General features: G+C 42.2%; 1 long non-coding RNA gene across 1 annotated transcript in view; it reads left to right on the top strand.

Annotated features, from left to right (window-relative positions):
- LOC135489474 (uncharacterized) overlaps positions 1 to 26944 on the top strand; it is a 110208-nt gene that overhangs the window by 13131 nt on the left and 70133 nt on the right. The gene's annotated exons all lie outside the window — the stretch shown is intronic.

The raw sequence follows: 26944 nt of genomic DNA, 5'->3' as shown, positions 1-26944 counted from the left end.
GCAAGGGAAGCCCTCGGGTTTGATCCGTGAAGCGCACACTGAGTGCCCGAATAGGATTGACATCATGACAAGAGAACGTTATCTGTCTGATATGTCACCGGCGAGGCCAAGACCGACCCCTAGATTACTTCCATCAGCTGGTCCACCACCAGAAGGACATAATGATGGGCAGAATACAGGCAATGTTACACCTCAAGTGCAGCAAGAAACAGACCCGCTAAAGCCGCGATGCCCGTCATTGAGGCCTGATACGTTTGATGGGAGTGGAATCCTTGACGATTTCCTGTCACATTTTGAGGCGGTCGCCGATCTTAATCAGTGGAATATTGATCTTAAAGGAAAATACCTGGCGGCAAGTCTGAGGGGGACGGCACAAAGTGTTCTGAGTGATCTTGAGCCTTACAAAAGGAAGCAACATGATGCGGTGGTTGCTGCATTGAAAAGGAGATTTGGTAATGAAAATCAAATTGACCTGTTCCGTACTCAGCTGAGGTCCTACAAGAGGAAGAAAGGGTCTTCACTAGCTGAGTTATCTCAAGAGATCCGCCGCCTTGCAAGGAAGGCTTACCCAAATGTGACACTAGAACTGATGGACTCCTTTGCAAGAGACCAGTTTATTGATGCCTTATTGGAAACGAATCATCAATGGTTTGTAAAACAATCGAGGCCCAGGACTTTGCGAGATGCAGAGCGAACTGCAGTAGAATATGAGGCCTTCCAACAGGCAACGTCAGGGAAGCAGTCTGACAGTACCCATGTTCGTGGGGTGGCTACATCAGACCAAAGTAACGACAACGTTGTAAAGACCCTGGAACAGTTAGTGAGGTTGGTACAAGAGTTAAAACTTGCAAATCCAAGTACTGTGTCAAACAACAGCACTCGCTCGGTACCCAGAACAAATGACCAATATGGAACCAGAAAGCCATCCAGGAAAAGCAGCCTCACTTGCTATTTCTGCAAGGAACAAGGACACTTTAAACGGGAATGCCCTGCTTGGCAGAAAGAAATTGCCCAGGCCCAGGGAAACGAGGAAATGCCGACCTTGAGGGCCAAAGATTGGCAGTAAAGGATGAGGGGCCCGTCGTGGACATGCGTGCCATGGGAGCAACAGGAGAAGAAAACAGTAGTCTGTACATCCCAGGTTACTTGGGGGACCAAAGAGAGGAATTTTTCATTGATTCTGGTGCATCAGTATGTTTGCTGAACCCTAGGGTATACAACAATATTCCAGAAGAGGATAGACCTGCTCTGGAAATGTAAAAGGGTAGACTGATAGCGGCTAATGGAGAAAACATACCTTTTACTGGAAAGGCTATGTTTCGAGTGCGCTTCAATTCAGTACAGGTGGACCATGAGTTCTGGGTAGCTGATATACAGGATGACACCATACTGGGACACAACTTCCTCAGTAAATACTGCCAAGTAGACTACATGAACAACAAGGTTATATGTTGTCATCAGGAAATCCAGGGTTGTGGAGGGAGTGCCAAAAATGCCTGCCGTCGAATTGTGTTAAAGAGCAAAGTAGCAATTCCTGCCAGGAGTGAGCAGCTAGTCACGTGTGAGATAGCAGGCACATCATACGGTTCCCAGGCAGGATATATATCACCTGCGACGTCCCTCCTCGAAAAAAATGGTCTCCTAGTTGCCAAAAGTGTGGTCGACATGTCGGGAGAGACGACCCCCATCCGGCTCCTAAATCTATCAGAGGAGCCAGTAATTTTGAGGAAACATACTTTAATGGCTTGGTTAGAGCCTCTTATAGAAATACCTCAAGGGAGTAAACCTGAAGAAAAGGTTAGAACGACAAAGAAAGCAGAAGACAGTCTGCAACCAAAACGGAAGGATGGGCTGTTTGTGCCTGACCACCTAAAAGACCTCTTCCACCGCAGCTGCAAGCACCTCGATCATAAGAAAAAGCTGAAGGTGGCACTTCTTCTTCGGGAATTTGCTGATGTTTTTGCAAGAGATGGAGATGATACAGGCCGTACCACACTCGCAAAACACTCCATTGACACTGGGGACTCTAAACCGATAAAACAAGGAAACAGGAGACTTGCACTAGGTATCAGAGGAGAAGTCACTGAGAAGATAACAAATTGGGTTAAACGCAAAATTGCTGATCCTTCTAATAGTCCTTGGTCATCTGGCATAGTACCAGTGCGTAAGAAGGATGGATCGCTCAGGATCTGTGTGGATTATAGGCCTCTTAATGCAGTCACAAAAAAGGACTGTTACCCCCTCCCACGAATTGACGACTCACTGGATGCATTGTCAGGCAGCGAGTGGTTCTCCACCCTGGATTTGAAAAGTGGATACCACCAGGCAGAAATGGCGAGTTTGTCTGACAAAGAGAAGACAGCTTTCTCTGTGCCGGGGGTTGGCCATTTCCACTTCAATGTCCTTCCATTTGGTTTAGTTAATGCGCCTGCCACATTTCAGAGGTTAATGGACATGGTGCTGAAAGGCCTTCCATGGGATATATGCGTTCGGTACTTAGACGACATCATTTCGCATCATACGAAATTTGATTCTGCGTTGGATGGTCTGAAGGAAATATTTGTGCGCCTCCGGGATGCAGGGCTTAAGCTCAACCCTAAGAAGTGCAAACTCTTCCAGAAGAAAGTAGCCTTCCTTGGCCATGTCGTGAGTAAGGACGGAGTTAGCACATACCCGGAAAAGGTTAAAGCAGTTGTGGAATGGCCCATCCCGAGAAGTCAGCGAGAGGTGCGATCATTCGTCGGTTTGGCATCGTATTATCGGCGATATATACGTAACTTTGCAGCTATTGCGAAACCCCTGAACACACTCATGGAGAAAGGAAAGACCTTTGTTTGGGATGATGATGCAGAGACCGCATTCATAACATTGAAACAGAAACTGACCGAGTCACCAATTTTGGCGTATCCAAGGCCTGCTGAACCGTTCATTCTCGACACGGATGCCAGTAACACAGCAATTGGTGGAGTGCTGAGCCAGCAGCAAGAGGGCACAGAAAAGGTCATAGGATATTTTAGTCGATCCCTGAACAAGAGCGAGCGCCGGTATTGTGTCACACGAAAAGAGATGTTGGGAGTGGTTGATAGTGTTAAAAACTTCCATCATTACCTCTATGGCCAGAAATTCCTGGTAAGAACCGATCATTCAGCACTACGGTTTTTAATTACCTTCAAGCACCCGGAGGGACAGACCGCCCGATGGTTGGAAAGACTGTCCCAATATGATATGGCAATAGCACACCGTCCGGGATCTAAGCATATCAATGCTGACAGTCTGTCCCGCAGACCAATACCTTGCGTCAATTGTAAACAGTGTGATAAGCTGAAACTGATGATCGAAGATAAACCAGACCTAGCACCAGAATGCCTGCATCAACACCAGTCGGAGGTCCCCACGATGCCGGAGCCTGTCCTTGTCGTACGGACAGAATCCTTGGGCAGACATGAATCGAAGGAGGAGGATCTGGTCAAAGAAGACAAGGGGAAGGATGTCCGGTGTAATACTGGTAGCAGGGAGGACAACCCGAGGAAATGTACACAGAACGAAATGAGAGTGACGAATGAACCAAAGACAACACCATGAGAGAGCGGGTATTTCAGATTATCAGAGCCGTACAGGCAGATGAGCCAGTAGATACAGACACTGACTGGGCCTGGGATAGCCAATCAATGAGGAAGGCTCAGTTGGAGGACCCCGAATTAGCAGAGGTAGTGAAATGGTTGGAGTCTGGCACACAGAGACCAGATTGGAAGGACATTTCACATCAGGGCATAAGACTCAAATCCTACTGGAATCAGTGGCAGTGCCTGGTGTTGAAAGATGGCATACTATGTCGACGCTGGGAGTCCGACAGTGGAGAAAGTTTGTTGCTGTTAGTGGTTCCTTCCAGGTTTCGTGCCAGGGTACGACGAGAATTGCATGAGGCACCGGCTGCAGGCCACTTTGGTTTCAAACGAACATTGGCGAGAGTACGACAAAGGTTTTACTGGGCTGGAATGAGACGAGATGTGGAGATCTGGTGCAGCCAATGCCTTCCATGTCAGCAAAGGAAGGGTCCCAGGAGACGCCGAGCTCCCATGAAACAGTTCAACGTGGGTATCCCAATGGAGCGCATAGCATACGATGTGTGTGGGCCATTCCCCGAGTCGGACCATCATAACTCCTATGTTCTTGTAGTTGAAGACTACTTCACTAAATGGGTGCAGGCTTTCCCAATACACGATCAAGAAGCAACGACTGTAGCTGACTGCCTTGTTGATCGTTTTATGGCGATATTTGGGGTACCAGATTTGGCGCACTCTGACCAAGGCACCAACTTTGAGTCGAAGGTTTGGACAGGGGTGTGCAAGCGACTAGGGTGCATGAAAACCAGGACCAGCCCGCAGCATCCTGAGTCTGATGGAATGGCAGAGCGTTTTATGAAGACTTTAGGAAACCTCATATCAATGTTCTGTGACGAAAATCAATTCAATTGGGACATCCATCTGCCGCTCCTGATTATGGCGTACAATTCGTCAAAACATGAGACCACAGGGTTTAGTCCATCCCAGCTTATGTTTGGCAGGGATCTTGCGCTATCTGCTGATTTGCTATTTGGTACTAAATACCCTGGCCAACCTGAGTGCAATCCCTCTGAATACCTAGAGACCCTGTTAGACAAGATGGACAAAGTTCATAATCTTGCGAGAGACCACTTACAGATGTCAAGCAACAGACAAAAGGAGTACTACGACCGCAAGGCCAGCTTAGAACCTTTTGCTGAGGGAGATATTGTATGGTTTCACGATCAACCAATCCGAAGAGGGAAAAGCAAGAAATTGGGAAAACCTTGGCGTGGGCCTTATCGGGTGGTACGCAAAATATCCGACTTGCTGTACCGTATTCAGCAAGGTCCAAAATCGAAGGCCAAGGTCGTCCATATTAATCGCTTGAAACCATTCATAGGCCCGACACCAGAGGGGTTAGATTGGGAAATTGTCAAACCATCAACCCCAACTGATACAAATAAGGATGTTACAAATCCTGACCAGCAGCCAGCTCGGCGTAGCACCAGAAAAAGAAAGGCTGTGGTCAGACCTAACCTATAGATCCTTCTAGTAACACGGGGTATCCATTTCTCGTTCCAGATGGCAGAACAGCCCTTCAAAAGATACGTGTGCAACCAGTGCGAATATGCGACCGACCGTAAGGCCAACCTGGAGCGTCATGCAGACAGATGCCATCCCCCGAAAAGGAAGGAAGTGGCCTCGTCAGTGGTGGTTGTAAATCGGTCCTCCTACTCAAAGGTGACGGGTAGCCCGATGGCCGACCTTACCTCACCCAATGTAAGTTTAGGGGAGGTAGAGGGCGATGGTGATGAGGCCTTGGAGACTGTTAGTCATGTTAGTACACCGAAACATAGAAAGGTGGTAAATACAGGACCCCCTCACCCGACTTTTGTGTTCGCGAAAGCCGGCAGGAAGATGGCGATGTGGAGGCCGTGGAAACGGTCAGTGGCAGTGCACCCAAACGCAGAAATGTTCTAAATTCAGGGCCTACCTTGCCCAGCTTCCGTGTTCTCGTTGGAGAAAAAGGACCACGTCCGGAAACAGAAGGGAAGAGGACCCTACGTCTCGTCGGAAGGCGGCTGTTCGACACCGCACGGTACCGGGTGAAGGCCGTTACCGAGAGAGTTTGTCATGTGGACGGGACCCGCGAAGAAATCACTTACGACCTGGAATAGACCCCTCAGGATATAATTTTTGTATATATGTGGACATTCTTGATTGTGTTGGACTTTAATGTTCCTATACCATGTATAATGTGTTTTTGGACTGGCAGTGAACATATTTAGGAATTCTTTGGACTGGAGCAGTGGATTCTGGATTTGCGTCAATAGTTTGTTTTTCTAGTGTTGCGAGTTAGTGTTTGGACTGTTATGTTGTTATGTGTTGGGGTACATTGTACAGGAGTACAACCTCTTAATAGAGGTGGGGGTAATGTGGCGCCTGGGGACGAGATTGCTCACGGGTGACCTTATAAATGTGAGCGGGTGTGGGCCTGGTGGCAGTCAAGAGCTGCTCTCCGTACTGACAGCGTCGTACGTTATATGTTATTATTAAAGTTGTAACCAGGAGATAGGAGGTACGTAATAAAGTATCATTCAGTTATATATTGCGTAATTATTGGCCGAGGTAGACGTCACATTTTGAAGAAAATACTTCCTAAGAAACCAGACCACAGAGAGCTCAAATCATCCAGTCGGTCCTTATCGGTTGGATTCGGTTTCAATACTACATAATCAATTTTCAATGCTTTAAATGCTTGGTGAAAAAAACAGCTTGTAATTTATGGTAATTTTAACTCCCCTGTAATGAAGATATTTGAGGAATGCCAAGAAAAACATTCTGAGTTCTGTGAAATTGTCTTTGGTCAACTGAGGTTTACCAATTGCTCTGTTAATGAATTCAATTTCTAAATAAGTGTCACAATCTAGACCAGGTAAGACATCATTGTGTTTGAGTTTAACAATACCAAATTGCAAGGCATTCAGGACTGTTTTTTCATAGCTGGTCGCACAGAGCCATTTTCTTGGACTTGAGAAGTAAACCTTAATCCTATTTTCAACAAAATGTTTCAAATCATTTACTAATAAATCTGACAGACGTGTCTGGCCAAGGTCTCTGATGATGTAGTCAAAGTAACGTGTTTTGTTCTCAATAGTTATTTCTGGTTTCTTAAAGTCATCACTGTAAGTGGTTGAATTGCAATTCCTGCAGTAGGTGTAAAGTTGCTTGGCCGGTCTGTCAAAATTCAGTTTTTTCTGGCATTCAAAAAGTGTCCATCGTTTGCAGTTACGGAACAATTGAGCATCACTTCCTGTGAATGTATCATATTGTTTCAAAGGTGTTACCTGTTTCATAGGTGTTACCTGTTTCATAGGTGTTACTGTAAGATCGAGCTCTGCTCTGTGCACTTTGTCCAGATCTTCTTCAGAGCTTGTCAATAATGGTTCACCCCTTGGTCTAATGTAACCATTTTGTTTCATTGGATTGAAATACTGCATTTGACTGAAATACTTCTCTAAAGGGACATAACTGTACATCCTTTCACTCATGATTTAGAATAAAAAAAATTATTAAGTAGTAAACTTGCTTTTATTTTTGTGACATTTCGCGCACTTGACCAGTAGATATCTGTGTCCATTATATGAAGTGATGTGATGAGTTAACTTACCCGAATTACCTGTAATTTCCTTACATCTAAGGCAATAAATCTTATTCATATTTAATTAGCAGAGATTATTTGAACCAATTTAAGTCAGTAAGAGGAAAACACATCGTTTTTTTCTATGGTTACGTATTTGGTGGTTTTTGTGATGAAAACGAAGTTTTCTTGCCAAATTTCCAGAAATAGTCGTAGGTAAATCGTACATGCGTTTCCCTATTAATTACTTTTCTATGTAGGATGTTTTTGCTTTTTGTGTGAACACTAAACATGTACCTCAACCTGGGTACCCTACACATTTACCCTAAATTTTGGTCCAATTTGATTCATTCCCCAATGGCCCATTCACTTCCATTCCTCCTCTCTTCTCTGCCCTTGGGTTTAATATCTGCTCACATTTTCAGGTGAAGACATATCAGAAGAGGATTTCAACACTTTGGCCCGTGATGACATCGATCATACTTCAAGGCTTTCCCTTTGGTGTCAGGAAGAAGGCTTGGTCTGTCTTTGAGGAGGCACAATGGGGTCAGGTTGATGATCATGAGGTGAGATAACTTAGACTAGTACTAAAGTCTGTTTGCTCCATCTCGACCCTGATGTTATTCAAATTGTCAATTGATTAAACAAATTTGTTTAAGCCCTGCCATTAAGCTTTTTTAAAAAGGTATGAATTGAATGGGTTCTTAGAATTAACACTTTTCGACATATGGGGCTTAAGGGTAATAATTGATGATAATTTCAGTCAAAACTACTTACCCAGAAACAGTCTGCAAAGGAGTTGAAACAGAGAAACAAATCATCTCGAGAGCGTTCAAAAAAGCGAAAAAAGAGCCTCTTGGAAAATACAAACACCAGTCAAAAACGATTGAAAATGTTGTCAGATACTGCTGCCAAGACAGAGCAAACATTAGCTGCTGTTCAGCAACAGAAAGATCAGCTGAAAATTCCGGCTTAAAACTGCAATAGGAAATCGGAGGGTCGAGAAAGTTTGTAAATCGTGAACATAGTGCATAAAGACTGTGTTGATGAAATTCTTAATGATGATGGTACTAAAGTTGTTTTGGGCAAAGGCTCATATGGTGAAGTGATACTAGTGGCAATGAATACACCAGGAAACAAAGGTCATTTGGCCACAGTGAAACTGCACCGGCCAGGGACGAAGCAGGATGATGTAGTGAGGGAAGTACGCATACTACAGTCCATTTCGCATCCATCTGTTTTGTTCCCATATGGAATCATTGATGGGGATAACCCAAGCATTATAACCGAATTTAGTGGGTGCAAGGACTCCAGAACATCACTGACTTTATCCAACGCTTTTAAATTGCATTTGCTTGCACTGGATGACTTACAAATGTCATGCTGCAGATTGCACAAGGCATGCAATCAACTCATGATGCAGGGTGGCTACACAATGACTTGAAATCAAATAACATTCTGATTGAGTTCACCAGCAATCCTCACAATGTCAGAACTGTGATCATAGACTTTGGCTTGGCAACACAAAAAGAAAAGAAAGTGTACTACTTCTGGCATGTAGCAAAAAAAAAACTTGAAGAGACAAAGAGGAAGGTGTACTGGATTGCACCTGAAGTGTTGGAAAGGAAATCTCCGTTTTCAACTAAATCTGACGTTTACAGTTACGGCAAACTCCTGCAAGAAGCGTACAAACATGGATTTAAGCCATTGCCGTACGAATTTGAAAGCACTTTCTTCAGTATGTGTAGGTGACCATTGGTTACGAAAGGGATCATTTGCGGAGATTGTAAAGGAGCTAAAAGATATGCAGTAAATTGATGATTTAACTTAACATATTGTTCTTCCAGATCAGCATGTCAGATTCTGTTGGAAAAAGTCTCCTCCTTCTGGATGGTCAGCATCAGGATCATGGTGCCTTGTCGACTGACCCATTCATGCCATTGGTAACAGATGCAAGTCAACCATCAATCATTCATGCATCGTATTCGAGTCCATGGACACCTGCTAATCATGCTTGTTCGCCATGTGATGAACCCATCCGCACCAATAAGCTGTCCAACACCCCTGGCCGTACACTGGTTAATACAGATTTTTCGACACAACTGTTGTCTGTTAATCGTGTTTGTTCACCACATGATGATGTACCTGTTGCTGCTGCTAGTTGTAAGCAGTCCGCCACACCTGCATCTGTCACGTCTATTCATGGAGATCCTTTGAGACAACAGACGCCTGCTAACTGTAATGTGAAACGATCTGCCTCGCTCTCCATATCATATCGCGTAATACGAGGCCCATATGTTTCATTCAAATTTCCCGCCAATGACGTCAACGTGTGTCATTTGTTTTTAACAATGTCGCAATTTTGGTCGGTAGGACACTTTAAAGTAGAATATGAAATTATTCCAAGTAGTCTTGGGGTGAAATTAGGGTTTAACATTGATAAATTACGGAACATGCAATTAATCAAAACGGATTGATCTTTTTTGCGACAGTCGTCAACCACGGCGTACAGGCGGGAAAGTCATCATCATGTGTTTCTACAATTTGCGCCCCAGGCCAAGGCCTTCCCGAATCACTAAAAACTGCGGTGCGTGTGATGAAACTACAAACAGAATCAAGACCAGAAGAAAACAGAAAGGACCGTATTGGCCTTGCGAGGTTAACGACTACGACTTCGACACAGACAAGTAAGTTGCAACTGAAATACTAGCTAGGTGCGTGTGTTCGTGCCCCCACATCGGGTGTGTCAACTCACTGTCGTGTGTATACTACATACCATGCATACAACTAATGTACGCACAGGCTACAAAGGCAGACATGTCAGCCTCGATCATGTATGTACAATAATTAAATTGGCCCTATGTCATGTATATGTCAATGATGTTTCACTCCTCAGCCAGCAGGACACAAAGCTGCCTCACAGTATTGGGGAACAGTAGCCTAGGCCTACCAGTATTTGCTCCCCCCCCCCCCCCCGCTCACACTGAGGACAATTATTCATTGCCCAGTCAGATGCTTTCCAAGATACTATTTACCCTGGGGCAACTCCTACCCAAGACACCTGCTCCCTCCCACATTAAAAACACTGGCAGGAGATGCATGATTTTTGGCAGTATCGTACATGAAGATCTGCATAGAATGACTCCGATCTGAAGTCTAGTGCATATACATCATGAATTGTCTTTCTTATATTTCCAGGTATTTCGTCCACTACACAGGCTGTAGTGGAAAGTGGGACCAGTGGGTGTCAGCAGATGCAGTCAAATCTATTTTTTCGAGGACAGAGGACACGACATTCATTCAAGAACTACTTGAACTTTTCCAGAAAAGTTTAACTATCGGAAGACAAGGCATTAGAAAAGTCCAATTTTCGTTACCGACAACGATAGCCCAGTTCGGAAGGGTATTTCCCAAGCACAAACTTAGAAAGCTTCCACAACGTGAACAGAGGAGATTGCTGTACACGGTAAAGAACTTCCGTTGTATGGACAATTTCTTCGGCCAGTATTGGGAAACGCGAATTATGAACAATCATGGTGACCATGCAAGTATCGTATTACCAACACTTCGGATGTGGTTGCAAACACCGAGATGTATCTCAAGACTATTTTACCAAGGAATTGGAAACGCTGGCTAACCTTACGATCAAAAGGACAATATCAAACGACAATTGAGATGCATGTCTCCTTCGTAAAGAAGCTTGGTAATAAGAATGATCTCCAACAGCCAGCATCCTACACCAATGAAAGAAGGCGCGGTGCGCATTAAAAAGTAAGTTATGAATGAATTTTAAAAACCTCAGAGTCAGACATAATATTATTTTGCATCTCCTCAGAACCTTCTACCCTACACAGTAGAAGAGACGAAAGGTGCAGGTCTTGCTTCAGCTATAGTTGGAAGCATAAAGGCACTGGTATATGTACTGGTAACTGGAAATTTTCACTTTGCAGCAAATTTACTTCAACAACCAACCCCTCTCACAGTATGAAAGAAAATAGGGTGTTTTTCTGATATTCCATACAAATATGTTGTCGTCAACATTGGATTAAAATGTCAGTCTGCAAGCAACTTAATTGCACTTTCCATTTCAGGTCTTTCATACTTGAGCAGCCCATCCAGAAAGATGCTGTGAAAGCGCCATTGACAAAGACGACAGTTGTAGAAATTATTGTGGCCATCTCCAAAGACAAGTGCATTGACATTAAACAATCAGAACAGACTATGGCAAACCTGAAAAATTGTCTTCACAAGATTCGAAAAGGTTACAAAGAAGCCTACCGAAAAGGCGGTCAAACAAAGATAAACTTTGAAAAAAAACTTCATTCTGGTAAGCTCTACTGGCAATGGCATGTACCATACACTGTTCGACACAGCAACTTGTTGGAAGAATTAGATAACCAAAAAGAAACAACGAGGGTACATCTTCTTGAAAACAAAAAGCTAAAAACTGAGATCTCTGCCCTTGACCAATTCAGAGCAAAACAACTCCTTCTCGAATCAAAAATTAACAAGTGATTCAAATCATACTCTCGTGCACAAAAATGGCGCCTAAAGAAGAAAATAATGGTAACTTGCAGAAGCAAGTTAAGTTTTGCAAAAGCCCTGCGTCTTGTACCTTCATCTGTCACTTTCTCATATTTGCCTGAAAATGCAACACCATCTGATGAAGGCTTGATTATTGAAATTCTTGAAGAGAAGGAAATGAAAGAAAACTCTGAATTGGCAAGGAAGGAGAAAGTGAACAAAACTTTGATGACCTTAGACAGGCATAATATTTGTGAGCAAGCATATCATGCATTGGCAATGACTCACCGGTATCTACCTCGTCTTCATCACATCAGAAGTGAAAAACAAGGGCTGAATGCTTCATTAGATATGTCAGCATTGACAACAAATGGCATTGATTTGGTGTGTCAGGATTTCGATTCCAAAGTGTCTGAAAGAATCCAAGGGTTGTGTCAAGCAGGCTTTGAGGGAGACCGCATTGGCACTAAGCTAAATGGAGATGGCTCTTCATTTGGCTGAAATGTCAATGTAGTCAACTTTGGTTTCACAGTGCTGCAAGAACAACGCTGTATGGCAGCTACTGGCAACTATCCTATTCTCCTCTACCATGGGAAGGAAACCTACCAGAATCTCAAGACTGCATTGGCTTCTAGTCTCCCAAGCCTAGCAAACAAGGACTCTATTATGGTAAATGGCACCACATACTTGTTAGATCAATACCTCTGTGGAGACTATAAGTTTCTGACGTGTGTATGTGGGCTACAAGCACCATCTTGCAACTTCCCTTGCATTTAGTGCAAATGCCCCAAACAACAGTTTTGTGATGCTGAACGAGAATGGTCAATCAAAGATCCGACCAAAGGTTGTAGGACAATGGAAGAAATGAGGCAGTGTCTTCAGGCAAAGGGGAAGAAGCGTTTCTGCATGAAAGAGGAGCCCCTCTTCCCATGGATTCCTGTAGCCAGGATAGTTGTTGACCCTCTGCACATGTTCTTGAGAATTTCAGATCAGCTATTTGATTACATTGTTGATCAGGTCAAGTTTCAAGATGCAGTGGAAAACCCAAAGAAATCTCCTAGTGAAAAAGGTGACCACATGATCAATTTAGAAAATTACATGAACAAACATGGCATCTCCTTCTCATTCTATGTGCAGAAAAGCAACAATCCTGGATTAAAAGCCAAAAGTCTTAGAGGGCCAGAGTATCATGCTTTGCACAAGGTGATTGATGTTGCAAAGATCTTGCCATTTCTATCTCCCGACAAAATCCAAGTGGTTCAAAATCTCTGGAATAGCTTTTATGCTATATACAAAGATGTAACTGGTGAGGAGAACTCAATCACCCCACTGTTAGTTCAGTCAATCAGGGCCAGAACAAAAGCATGGTTGGAAATGTATCTGATCATTCGCCAAGCAAAAGATATCACTCCCTACATGCATATCTTTGCAGCGCATTTACCAGAAATGTTGTCCTTGCATGGTAGTCTGCGCAAGTTTTTCCAACAGGGATGTGAAAAGTTAAATGATGTTCTGACCAAATCATATTTCCGTGGTTCAAATCACAGGGGCTTAGAAGCTCTCCAGCAGATTTTCCAGAAGTGTAACAGACTTGACATTCTAGAAGACAAAGGACTTGGCGTGAAACAAGTCAAATCACAGAAGCATCGGATCAATCACTGTCCTAAGACGATGCCCAAAGCAAAGTACTAGCATAGTACAGTAACATTTCAAGCTGACATTGAGGGCAAAGTGCCCTGGTATTCGTTTTTGATGATTCAATTACATGTATTACTATGGTTCGCTACTGATAAGCACTTATTTTGGAAGTTTCCTTCATGTTCAAACCATTACTGTAAGATATCTCGGGAGATGATTACTCTCTGAGCTGCTACATATTTTGACTGAGTGGTGGTGGTGGGGGGGGGGGGGGGGAAAGTGCCCTGGTATTATTTGTTTATGTTCTTTTTCTAATTTTATTTTGATTACATTCTGTGATTTTTGAAAATTCCATAGTTTATTTTAGTCAATAATGAAATGGCCAGGGCCATTGTGCTCACCTGTCGATATGAAAGGGAAAGTATGAGGAAGAACTTGTCATTGTTAGGGGTTAATCATGCAATAGTTGTGGGATGGTGGGTTTGTCTTAAAAAAAATAGAGGTAGTCGTATTGTTTTCCGCGTGCACATGTTACTGACGTTGGAATAAGTGAATCGTTATTTGTGGGAGAAGCTGAGAGATGTTTTCTGGCCAATTAAGACGGGTTTACATGTGTCTTAGCTACTCAGTGACTATTGAAAATAAACAGCGCATTTACATTTTGTAAAACCTGCTGTCATTGGCCGAAATTTCAAATGAATGGGATGTACCTGTGGAATTGCGTGTGATTACGCTATCTTGAAAGGAGTATTTATCCTCGGCTTGCGATTAGAGAGAAATGTTGAAAAATATGATACAAGAACAATTGAAGCAAGGAATGCACAGTATAGAATATGATGTACTGAGTAACTAGGTAGCAGTTTGTATTCATTTTTGAGACAATAACATAGTTACAAGACAGCCCTATAGTCGGATTCATAAGTAAATGTCACTGCCCTTTTGGGTCGCTGCGCAAAAACTACTGGGCCGATTTCTTCAAAGTTTGGTTTTTCTTGAATCTAATCTCGGGACCTAAGAGGATTTTCATATTTCAGTAACCATGGTTACGAAAAAAAAATTGTTGTATGTATTGGTGTACATTGACGTAGTGTATTGATTTTGACATTTTCTCCTCTGTACTGCTTATTTCTGGATGCATTTTGTTGAAATGTTCAGGTTAATTTTTTTTTCGTGTGTATCTTTAAAGCTGCCAAGTTTCATTTAGAACTATCAATAAAAAAAAATCGGGCCCTCCAGATTCCCCAAAAATGGCCAATTTTTTTCTTTATAATTTGCAAATCTCTAACCTGGAAATTGTGTTGGGTCCCGAAATTAGATTCAAGAAAAACCAAACTTTGAAGAAATCGGCCCAATAGTTTTTGCACAGCGACCCAAAAGGGCAGTCAGTGACATTTACTTATGAATCCGACTATACTACGAAGGCCTAACTATAAAAGCACTGATGACAGCTGCAGCAGTGCTTCATTTTCATCATTATCATCATCTACTTTAGTCAACCAGCTCAGATGACCTTTCTTGGGGCAGTGATCGGTAACGGTGAACTCCTTCCGACCCAACAGGCAAATGTTTACATTCGTGTCTCAGCTCCGTGTATCATGGATTCATGTGTATACTAACACCGTTGTTGTGTTGACACACTGACTGACTCTGACTGTGTACATTTCTACAGCGACGAAAAACAATCACAAAAATGGTTCTTTTTAAGCACTCATGACATGTTTACAAAAATTAAAGCAAGTGTTTTTAGTAGAGGTTTACCTAATGAATAGCGTCTGGGTGATTATAAACCATTAACTTGTGTTTAAAAGCCCACATTGTAACGAAAGGTTCCGGCTTGACGCTAATCTTCAATGACGGCAGCGGCCATTTTGCCATACTCTCGAAACTTTGGGATCGTCAAATGCAATGGAAATCACATAATTTCTGACACACACTGCTACAATTCATCATTTTATTGTTCTTTCACAGTATTATTACGCCACCCCGATTCGCAAGGCAGCTTGTACCAACTGGCTCTGCATTGACTATCCCCATTCCAAACCGAAGAACAGTGTGACAAGTTTCTCATTTTACCTTCCAATCACAGTCAAAATTTTCTAAAACAACCGGCAATGAGGACAAACTAATCACCTCAAACCAATCACAAGAATGTAATCAACACATACGACCTCATCCGAAGAGCGGATGATTAAGTTTTAGCATTTATTCAAGGTGATTTAATTCCTTCTTCGTCTCGCTTCAAATTCATAAAATGGCTGTCTTCCATTCTTGTAGTATGTAGATCTAGTGGCGCAGTACAACAATGCGCATCTGGGATACCCCGACGGATAGCCTCGAACCGCCAAATTCAAAACTGCTGGCAATGTGCCAACTGACATTTTTGCACAATACCGCCACCTAGTGATATGAAAAGAAATTAATCTATTTAATATCGAAACCTCTATATCAGGCCGACCTCTAAAACTTCATTTCAAACTTCAATCTGCTGGAATAAAAAAATGGGCTTTTTTAACCTTGACCTACTTATACCTGAATAGTAGGTCACACTGACCTAAATCTGTGTCAACATGTAGAGATGCCCAATAGGTGTCTACATATCAAATTTGGAGAGTCAATGACCAATAGCAAAAAAATGTGCAATGATCAAAGAAATTTTAGAGTTCGACCTCTGTGACCTTGAAATGAACGTCAAATCAAAAACCCGTGTGATATGTGATGTACCTTTATTAGATACACCCACCATAAAATTTTCATCGCTCTAGCTTTAACCATAAGCTTCAAAATGACAAAAATAGGTTTTCAAAGAGCGCCCCCTATATGGCAGACCAGCAGTCAAATTGCGCTGATTTTCATTCTGAAGGAAGGTCTTACCTAGGGGTACCCACACACCAAGTATGAACTTTCTGGGTCAAGCGGTTAAGAAACGTGCCACACAGGATACGGACGACGACGGACACAGGGCTATCGTATAGACTCCCCTAACGGTGAGCCAAAAACAATTGAAGTAAATGAGAAATGTTTTGTAATGTTGTATTTAACCTTGTCATCATTAGGCATACCATTGGATACCAGGATTAGATTGCAAGTGACTTCACCAAAGATTTAAGACAAGCCACCGCAGGAGAATAAGTGGTCCGAGAGTGACCATAGTGGAGGCCCCTTGTGAATAAGCCGAAGAAGTTGTCCCCATTTGGCAACAGGAGTCTGTCTCTAGTCACGCTGTCACGTCCATCCAAAGTGAATGATTCCCATCGGGACCCCCTCCTACTCCCCCCTCAGTCCTGACCCCCAGGAATAATTTCCTCCTGGGAGAACATGTTTCACGTTGCTGCCCCCAAACCATGACCCCTGCACAAGCTGACTGAGGAAAATCAGGCCGGATCTCTATTTTTTTGGGGCTGGAGATTTAGCCTCCCCCCCCCCGAAGGAGGTGGGGGCCTGCTGAGTGTTGGTCTTAGTAATCACAGTCAGTAGTCAAAACAAGTCACCTGTTCAATGTGGATTTGCTTTAAAACCCTAGTTGAAATCATTCCTAAAGCCTCATACAGTCCCTAATAAATTCCTAGTGGGCTCGCACTTATACATCCTATGGAAAATTATTATTTCCGACGCAAATTTCGCCCTCATCATGGTTCTATGAAGCTGTAATTCAAGCTTAGCCTATTAACAATTAGTTTAGTTTGAATCCCGCGAGATGGAGACACTGTACGGCTGTAGAAATGCATGTCACATATTGGGAAACGGCATTTAGGCCATGTTATCCCTTTTGGCGCGTGTCGTTCCGGGTCAGTTCTACACTCGATTCCGGCGGCGAATGAGAGCTTATATTCATTTTTTAGCGTTTTTCAGAGAGAAAACCTTTTTCTACACCAATTTAGAATGGATCTAATTATCAAAAGTGTGTGTACGCGACCCAAATTACCGCGAAACCTCATTTAGCCGTCGACGTCAACGATAGACAGCGTAGTTCTTCATCCAGAATACAGACGGCGCTGCAAGCAAATTAAACGGCATTACGCGATATGCGACAGCTGCTGGTAGTGCATGTAGTGAGGATACTACTCCAACTAGAAAAAAGCCCTGCAAAAGATTACTGTTCAAAAAGTTTGGGCCTTCTCCATCTAGAGCAGGGAATCAAACTTCAGATAGTACATGTATGTCAAAAAAGCTTGAGAAGTCATCGCGCACAGTGTTCGTGTATCCAATTGGAATTGACTTTCCATTTCCGCTGGCAAAGGAACATCAAAAGTACCTTAGCAATACAAGCAAAAGTACCTTCTCTGAAAACTACAAGAACTGTAAACTTATAGTCAATGCTATATATGAAATGATGTTTTCTGCCATGAAAAGAAAGCCCAAGAAGCCGGAACTTGATCTAATATCGTTAAATTTGTGTAGGGAATACCCTGTCTTAGCCTGCAATGACGAAGTTAGAGGACAGCACTATGCTCTTTCATATGCCCTCAGGAAGAAAGCAAACAATCATCAAACTCGCAAGGTAACATCACTGCCGAAAGAAGATGAAGAGGAAAATGATGGTGAAGTAGAAGGAGATATTCCAAGTGAAGAAGATGGAAATCCTAGTGACGTTGAAGATGTTGAGAGTCAGGAACGGCATAATCAAGCTTTGCAGACCGAGTTAAAAAAGAAGTCGCCAAACGATAAAGTTGTAAACAACTTATTCAGGAAAGGTTCAAAGAACAGGATGACATGGATCCATTCACTAGGTGGCTCAACAAGGAGTGATGAGGTCATTAAAGCTTTCCCCTGCTACAAGCAGCCTAGATTTGTAAGTATGGTAAACTGTCTGTTAACCCATCCAACCCCTAGTAGTGATCATACGGACTACTGGATATATTTTAACTCCAACTCCTAGCAGGACGACTCATTTTTGGCTTGTTGCATATTACCGACAGGGGTAAAAAGATCCAGTTTGAACTTGAAAGTCACTAGCTCCTGACAAGGACTAGTCCCGCCATCAAATTCATTGATTTTTTTACCCCTGAGAGTAGTGGTTTTGAACAACTTCGTCATTGCATCGCTGTCCAGTTTTGCACCTTTACAACACTGCATGTGACCCATCACTGGAAAACAAGGTAAAAGTTAAAAATATACTGAGAAAGAGTGGTTTGTAATGAACATGGTGAATGAATGTACTGCAAAATGCATTAATTATTGTGTGAAGCCAATTTCTATTCCTTTTATACTTTCAGTGCATTCTCCAGGTGGAATTGAATCTGAAGAAATCCATCAATTCCATGGAAGATAACTGGAAAAATTTAAAGAAAAAAATGGGAAAAAGTGAATCTAGTAAGTAAGCTATTCCTTTATTACCATTTAAAGAACCCATATTGTAAGTACTGTTAACAAGTTAAATTTTTACCATACAACAGGGCTTTTGCTGGAGTTCTTGGATCATACAGGGGTCAAATGAAAATGGAGGAGTCCTCCTTCATTAAGTCCATTAGCAATGTTCAAGACAGAGGGTCTTTTTCCAATTTCAGGGGTATTTGACCCTGGTTCTCAGGTCCCCGAAAGCCCTGATGGTGATACAATTCTTTATGGTCATAGGCTTGGCAGTTTGAGTCTACCTTGTTGATCAATGTGCACTGTTCATCCATTCTGACCAGTTGACTAAATTTTTGCTGATATATCGTATATCCTGATTGAACCGAGTGCAAGCGTTGAAAACTAGACAAAGTGGCCATAAGAAAAAAACATGCCAACTCTTTCCAAATAACTGAATGCATAATCCTAGCTGTCTCGAGCTTTCGTGGGCCAGTGAAAATCATCTCGGGCAATCTGGTGTCTCGAAAGTCATCCCTGAAATTGCATTCAATAATTGTTTACTTGTGTAGGCTTGATTTGTCAATCTCTTTGCAGGTGATGGAACCATCCTTGAGAAAATATTTCAACATTTTGTTCGGGATGACAACAGAAAATACTTGGTAGTATATGATGGTGATCAGCTCGACCTATCAAAGATTTCAAAAAGCCAACCTTTCCTGCACGTTATTGGAACCCTGGACAGTGTCAAAGAGGCATCTGTTATCATTGACAAAAAAATCTTTGCCAAAGCTAAAAATGATGAGACCACAGTTCTCAACATAGTGCTGTTACTACTGGCTTGTTACTTCATTCTGAACTTGGAATATCCGACAAGTGCCAGACAGTGCTACCAAGTTCTTGAATATGAATTGTTGCAAACATGTCCCAAACCAAAATTCAAGTCGTAGCTCAAGCTTTTTGAGTTGCAACCAGAAGTTTAGATCATGTTCTCCCCAAGAAAGTACATACTGGTAGTCCAGGAACTTGCTACGTTCTCTCAAGTTAAATGAAGCAGTAGTTTCTCTGATCTAATGTGCCCGATAAACATGATAAATGGGCTAATGAAAACCAATGAATCAATGTCATACATATGTATTTTACATTCAAAGTAAGAGGCTCAAAGAGTAAGACAGCTCAATGGTGTGGGTGACTGATAACTTGCTGGTATTTCATTTTCAAGTGGTGATGTATGTATGTGCAGTAGCCGCCAGATGGCTGAGCTCTGCTTACATACAGTATCCATTAAAAAATGAAATGTATTTCCAGTGATGCCCGTTTGAATCACCGGTGTTTTCGGTTAGCCCAGTAGCGCATCCGTTGTGTGGGTGATTGGAGATCTCTTTCATTTTCAAGTGGTGATGTATGTATGTGCAGTAGCCGCCGGATGGCTGAGCTCTGCTTACATACAGTATCCATTAAAAAATGAAATGTATTTCCAATGATGCCCATTTGCATCACCGGTGTTTTCGGTTAGCCTAGCTGCGCATCCGTTGTGTGGGTGATTGGAGATATCTTTTATTTTCAAGTGGTGATGTATTCACTGTTAAGTGTTGAGCTAGAGTGTTCTAACTTTGCATAAATCTGTGATGTTGCAAGGTTGCTGAGTTACATGTATTCCTGCATTAATTCTGGAAGTACTTAGTATTTGAAATCGATAGACTTGAACATCATGTGAAGACTTCGATATTGTTGTTTTGCCATGTTATAGGGCCTATTTTCTTACCCTTTGATGTTCTTGTGTTGCCATATTGTACTCTTACCCTTCACTTGAGACTTTATTAAACTGAAGTGTTCGTATATCATGTATACCAGTTTGTGTTTTAAAATCGGATTGTTCTGACTGGTGAGATTCCTGCAATACATTTACCAGTGCAACTTACAAGGACATTGTCATGTTGGCGTTCCTTCATGCAATAGCCTTGGTTCATGTGCACCACCATCAGTGAACACTGACAACTGGACAAGTGACAAGTGCCAAATTATAGGAAAGCCCAGAAGGCTCATTTGAGTTTCTAATTTCAAATTTCAAATGTTCAATATTTGAAATTTGAAACTTGAAATATCACTTCGAATTTCGAGTTTCGAGTTTCAAGTTATCAAACAACCAATGAGATGCCATTTTACATATTGTGAGGCATCCCAACCAATCATATAGATTTTTATTTCTACCTTTTCAAGACCTAAAACAATGGAGTCCATTACGGTCAGAGATGAGGTTGGCGGTGATTCATTTTGTTTTCTTATAGAAAAGGACGGACAATTTACGATGGAAGAGTTGGGTAAGTCAGGCTGGTTCTGTCGACAAGGCTGCAGCTGCAACACGGATACTGCACATTGAGACATAGGCCAACATCTTGTAAACTAGTACTGGCCGTGACAGGCAACCTGTAGGCCTATATGTGCAATACTAGTATATAGGTGTATCGCGGCGGGCTGTGTGTCGGATACCATTGCCAACCTAATTTTCGCATGTGTAACAGTACAGCTAGCTATGGGCATCGTAATGAGCTCAGACCCGTCGGAAACGATAGGGATTGGGTTTCAGTCCGGCTAGTCTACAGCAAGCCATTTTCTTTCCCTGATCAGCTGATGGAGACGCGTTCGTAACTTAGTAGTTGATTGCAAAGTTACATTAAAAACATTCTTCATTCTTTGGGTTGATAGGCTTCAGTTATATACTACAGGTATAGGAGCTAGGACAGCATTTGAATGATTTGTGTGACGTTAGTTATGTGGTATGTGGTGCACCTGATCGGGGAAGACAGCAGGGGGCAATGTACGTCCAAATGTCATCCAAAATGGCGTCACAGCAAGGTTTCTATCCCCCTTGGGTGAGGCCCTCCCTCATTCAGCTATAATGCACAATAACATTTGAAGGATATTCGAAGGGATTCTTGGGTATTACACTGAAACCTATATAGTCCTATTCATTGAAGTGCGCATGCATGCTCATTTTAGTTTGTGCATGCCTAGAGTTGATAAACAACGAACTAGTGTGACAACAGAGGTTGTATATCGACGGTGTTTTGGCAAAACCACCTGTATCTGTGGTAATTGTTAATATACTATTCACTTGATAGTAAAATAAAATTGTTCTTTTACAGGTGCCAGTGGAGACTGCAACAATAATCGAGACGTGAGAATAAAAGAGATTATGCAAAAGATAAGAGAACAGAAAGGGAAGAAGACTGGATGCAAGTCCACAAATAAAGAGAAAGACAAGCCGAATGTACGTACGTTTGGTCATAATAGTCAGGTTTGAAAATTAAAACGCTGTCACCCGACAAGGACGGTGACTTTATGATATGATGATAAGGATGTTTTGTAATAGAGATTATGTAGACCTTCTATCACATGTGATTTACAAATTCTACAATTGTCGTAAAGTTAACGGTTTCTTATGTTTTGATTTTTCAATCTCACTTACCTGCACGTTTCGGCCGTTATTCTCCCTGGCCTATTCCGTCATCTAATGTTAAAAATTTGAACATTTATAATACATCCTTATATAGTGGTACATGTAGATGTCTGAGCCCACAAGGTTTTTATTGTAAGACCATTCTACAGGCTCCTATCGGGAGTCCTAACATTATAATTTACCACATAGTGGACGGTAGAGAACAGAATTACGAGTACATATAGTTGCATGGCAATCATGTCTTAAACAGATGAGAAACTCCGGTTTGACAGATAGCAGTGCCAAGCCGCGGAGGCAGTTTTTCACAGATTCTCAAAAGAGGTGCGTCATTACATCACCTGAACGTTGAATACAGTATAATCTACACAAGTGACATATATTTGCTGTCTGCATGTGGGATACAAGCTGGTGCGAAAAAGTTTGCATCATATTTCTAAATTGGATCTATGTTTTTGTCTTACAGGTTGCAATGACTTCCCGAAGGAAGAATCCAAAAATACGGCTTGGATGGCTACACTATAAGGCTCGTGGATATAAACATGTGGCCCTGAAAGACGGTGGTAGTGTGAGGCAAATTCCCTTACCATCTCTTTCATTGCAAGTGGATGACATAATAAGGGAGGGAAAAGATGTCGTCTTTGAGGGAGGAACATCCATTTATGGTGATCTCAAAGATATGGCGGTAGCATTGGCCGATTATGGAGGAAACCCAATTGAACGATTAGAAGATAAGCAAGGAAAGCCGGCAAATTTCGGTGAATATCTGAAGGGCCGCGGATTGTACACTTCGCGATGTACGCTGAACCTTATGACCAAGAGCATGTTAGAGGTTGACGCATCTATTTCGAATGCCTCTGCAGCATTGGGGACGGACCAACAAACAAGTAGTTTTGAGACGATCACGCCGCATAATTCATCAGGAGCAAAGACAACTGCCGCCGAAATGCCGCTATCACAAACAAAACCTTTAACTATGGAAATTGGTGGAAAGAGTCTCCCACCACAGTCAATGAGTATCACGTTCATCAAGGAAAAGGCATCGGTACACTCAGGGCTACCGTCTGTTGTAAAACTTAGTTCTGTGAGCCAGTGCAAAGAACTATCAGCCACCGACGACCCTGAGTTAATGGACAATAATCGGTATAACCCATGCTTGTATGGGTTCAGGGTATCCAACTTAAGTATTGGAAAAAAGGAACTGATCGATGTCGTATACTTTGACAGTGAAACAGACGGAAGACTTTCATTCGAGACTAATTGTCTATTTCCATCTGCACCTGAGAGAGTTGAAGGAATCATCATTCACCAGCCAAACGAGGTGTGGGGCTATGACGGCACCACATTTCTTATTGGAATCGTGACAGGATACCATGGTGAGAGCATAACTCAAACTCAGTTTGATTGGGTCAAGGATGGAACAGTTGTTTCCAGCGGATCCTCATGTTTATACGTCGTCAAAGATCCTGGCACATACCATTGCAGAGTGACGCATGGCAATTTTACGGATACATCAACAAACATCAAGATAGTCACTGTTGCCGCTGTCGAGTCTGCTGCCACCAGTTCACACAAATCCGCCCCGCCTGAGGTCACCATTGACGATCTACAGATTGATCACCTACGTCCGCTCGGCACGGGTTCGTTCGGGACAGTTTACCGAGGAAAGTGGCTTGGATGTGACGTTGAAGTGAAAGCCATCAAATTGCCGAAAAGAGTAAACCAATCAGCCCAGGTAATGAGAATGGTAGAGAGTGAAGCAAATGTCAATGCTAAGATAAGACACCCAAACCTGGTTCAGTTCTTGGAAGTGTTGAAAGAACCTGACATGATATACTTGGTCAGTGAATTCATTGATGGTACAAACATGGAGGATGTCATCTTCGACGACGCCACGAAGCAGCGTATGGGGTCTAAAAAAAGCTGACAAAGTAAACGTAGCTCGCATGTCTGCACAAGGCCTGGCATACCTCCACAACCTAGTGCCGCCAATTATACACATAGACATTAAGTCGGCGAACATACTAATAAGGTATGGATGCTTCACGACCAAGATTTGGGACCTCAGACTGAGCAAGATGAAATCCCTTACGGCAGCTACCACGACCATGACAGGCGTGGGCGCCGATTCTCCTGCTTACATGGCGCCGGTATGCCTCCTGTTGAATGCGAAGGCGACCTTCAAATCGGATATTTGGGCTATAGGGGTTACAATGACAGAACTTTTTACTGAGGAAGACGCCTGGTCAGCTGATGGTGAAATTGACCCACTGCAAGTTATCAAAAACAAGATGTTAAAGAAAGAAAAGCCAAGAATCCCAACTCCAGAGCAGTGCTCCATCGGCATTATGAATGCCATCATCTGTTGCACCGATTATGAGGCGGAAAGACGCCCTAACGCAAGGTACATTATTAGTGTATTCTAAATTTGAGTACAACTGTCTATTGCCACTACTCATCTGAACGAGGTGGAACAGGGTGTGCAGAGAGCAAGAGACTCGACCGAGATGCAATATTATTAAATCCATTCACCAATTCCTTTGACAAGATTTAAGTTTAGGCGGTGACAGTTCATAGTTTCTAAAGTCAATATTTGTGCCTATCCTCACTTCGTCATTTAAATGCTTTATTTTATTGATTTACTCAGGCAGCCGTGGTTTCTTCAGCTGTCTGCTGCTGATGTTTTCAAATGTTATTTGAATGTTTTATTGATTTACTCAGGCAGTCGTGGTTTCTCCAGCTGTCTGCCGCTGATGTTTCCAAATGTTATTTGAATGTTGTATTGATTTACTCAGGCAGTCGTGGTTTCTCCAGTCGTCTGCTGCTTATGTTTCCAAATGTTATTTGAATGTTTTATTGATTTACTCAGGCAGTCGTGGTTTCTCCAGCTGTCTGCCACTGATGTTTCCAAATGTTATTTGAATGTTTTATTGATTTACTCAGGCAGTCATGGTTTCTCCAACTGTCTGCTGCTTATGTTTCCAAATGTTATTTGAATGTTTTATTGATTTACTCAGGCAGTCGTGGTTTCTCCAGCTGTCTGCTGCTGATGTTTTCAAATGTTATTTGAATGTTTTATTGATTTACTCAGGCAGCCGTGGTTTCTCCAGCTGTCTGTTGCTTATACTCTAAAAACATATTCAAACGGTCACTTCATTAACTGAGGAGTCTCCGCCCCCGAAGTTAAATAGGCACTACCTTAGTCCTAGTCCTCCGCAGCGATTGGCTAATTTTTATGATGTACACCTGAATGACCAGTATGATCACACGGTGCTTTATTCTAGGCCTATTGATCACTGGCAAGAGCGTGAAGTTAGGCCTTGTGGCCATTGGCTATTTACCTAATGACATGGCATGCGTATTGCCTTATGGTAAATAGATGGGTTGGCTCTGCATATCTACCAGTGACCGTTTGAATATGTTTTTAGAGTATCCAAATGCTATTTGAGTGTAGTTTTACTGATTGATTTATTCATACAACTGTGGTTTCTCCAGTTGTCTGCCATTGATATTTCCGAATGTTATACTGACTAGACCTTAGGTAATCATTGATGCTGCTTGTACAATGATGATGTAGTCAATTAGTATAATCGCAAAATAACCTGGTTGTAGAATGTTGAATGTTGATTTTCGGTTGAAAACAGTTTGTTGTTTGTGATCATTTGAGATGACAGGGCTTTGGGGACTATTTTCCCCCTTGTTTTAGATTGGGCCTAATGATGTACTAGTGAAAATAGTCTCATGCTTTGGGGTCATTGGGACCACATATATACTACTGTAATACAAATAGGTTGGTAGCATAGAACTTAGTTGAGAGTGAATTAACCCTTGTGGATCTGAGTGAGTATAGTTGAATGGGATGAACCCTCTGTGTTCTATGCTCTGGTTGTGACATCACACCATAGTTGTTGAGGTAGACTTTGGTGGAAAAGGGAACTTAACCCTTGGTTCCTGGGACTCACTGGTAACTTTGAATTGAATTAACTTGGAGACGAGATGGAGAGGACATCCTTCATACAGTGAGTCTATATCTTGGTGATGTTACACTCTGTTCTGGAATTCCTAGAGACAAGACTATGCCAAGTGACACCACGGTTTTGGTGCAAGAAATGAACAAAGAATTGAAGTAGAACCACCTTGTATGTATTTCATGATGGAAATCTTGAATGTACATGTGAACATTGGCCGAGTAGGGCCAGCCAATTTGCCAAGAAATAAATCGGGAGTTTTTGGGATAACTCCACCTTTATTGATTCTTTACCCCTTACTGTTTACAGGATCTCCACCCCAGCCGGGGTAACATTTGCCTCACTGGTAATCACTTCCACTTCTCTTGTAATGTCCAATATTTTGGTGTAGGCCTATAGACCAATTTCAGAAGAAACTACGGTTCGATTGTGTTCAAATCACTTTCTAATCTGTAAATATAGATACATGTATAATATTTAACATGAAAGTTTTGAGGCTACTTGATACAGCCTGTCAAAAAAATAGGAGAACGATATCAACCGATTTCTCAGTTGTTCATAGATACAGGGTGTCAAAAACGTCCTGTAGTATAAGACGCAACTGAAAATGCCTATAATCAAGTGTCACATGCAGAAACGAGTGCAAATAACTTGGAACAAGAGACATTTTCTTCACAAAGCCAAGAATAACTGATATTGCATATAATATATATATCGGGTGGGCATAAAAAATGGGCCGTACTTTGCTGCTGCATTCCTCCAATATCCTTTGTTCAAACCCTCTCAAACTGTAGACATCAAAATGGCATGATGTTGTTAATATACTGACGATTTTTCAGGGTAATAGCTTAGTCTGTACACAGGTTAAAATGAAAACATAGCCTTT

Source organism: Lineus longissimus, chromosome 6 (genome assembly GCF_910592395.1).
Source record: "Lineus longissimus chromosome 6, tnLinLong1.2, whole genome shotgun sequence".
NCBI lineage: Eukaryota > Metazoa > Nemertea > Pilidiophora > Heteronemertea > Lineidae > Lineus > Lineus longissimus.
The sequence above is the reverse complement of the archived record's forward strand: the minus strand, read 5'-3'. Positions and strand labels throughout refer to the sequence as shown.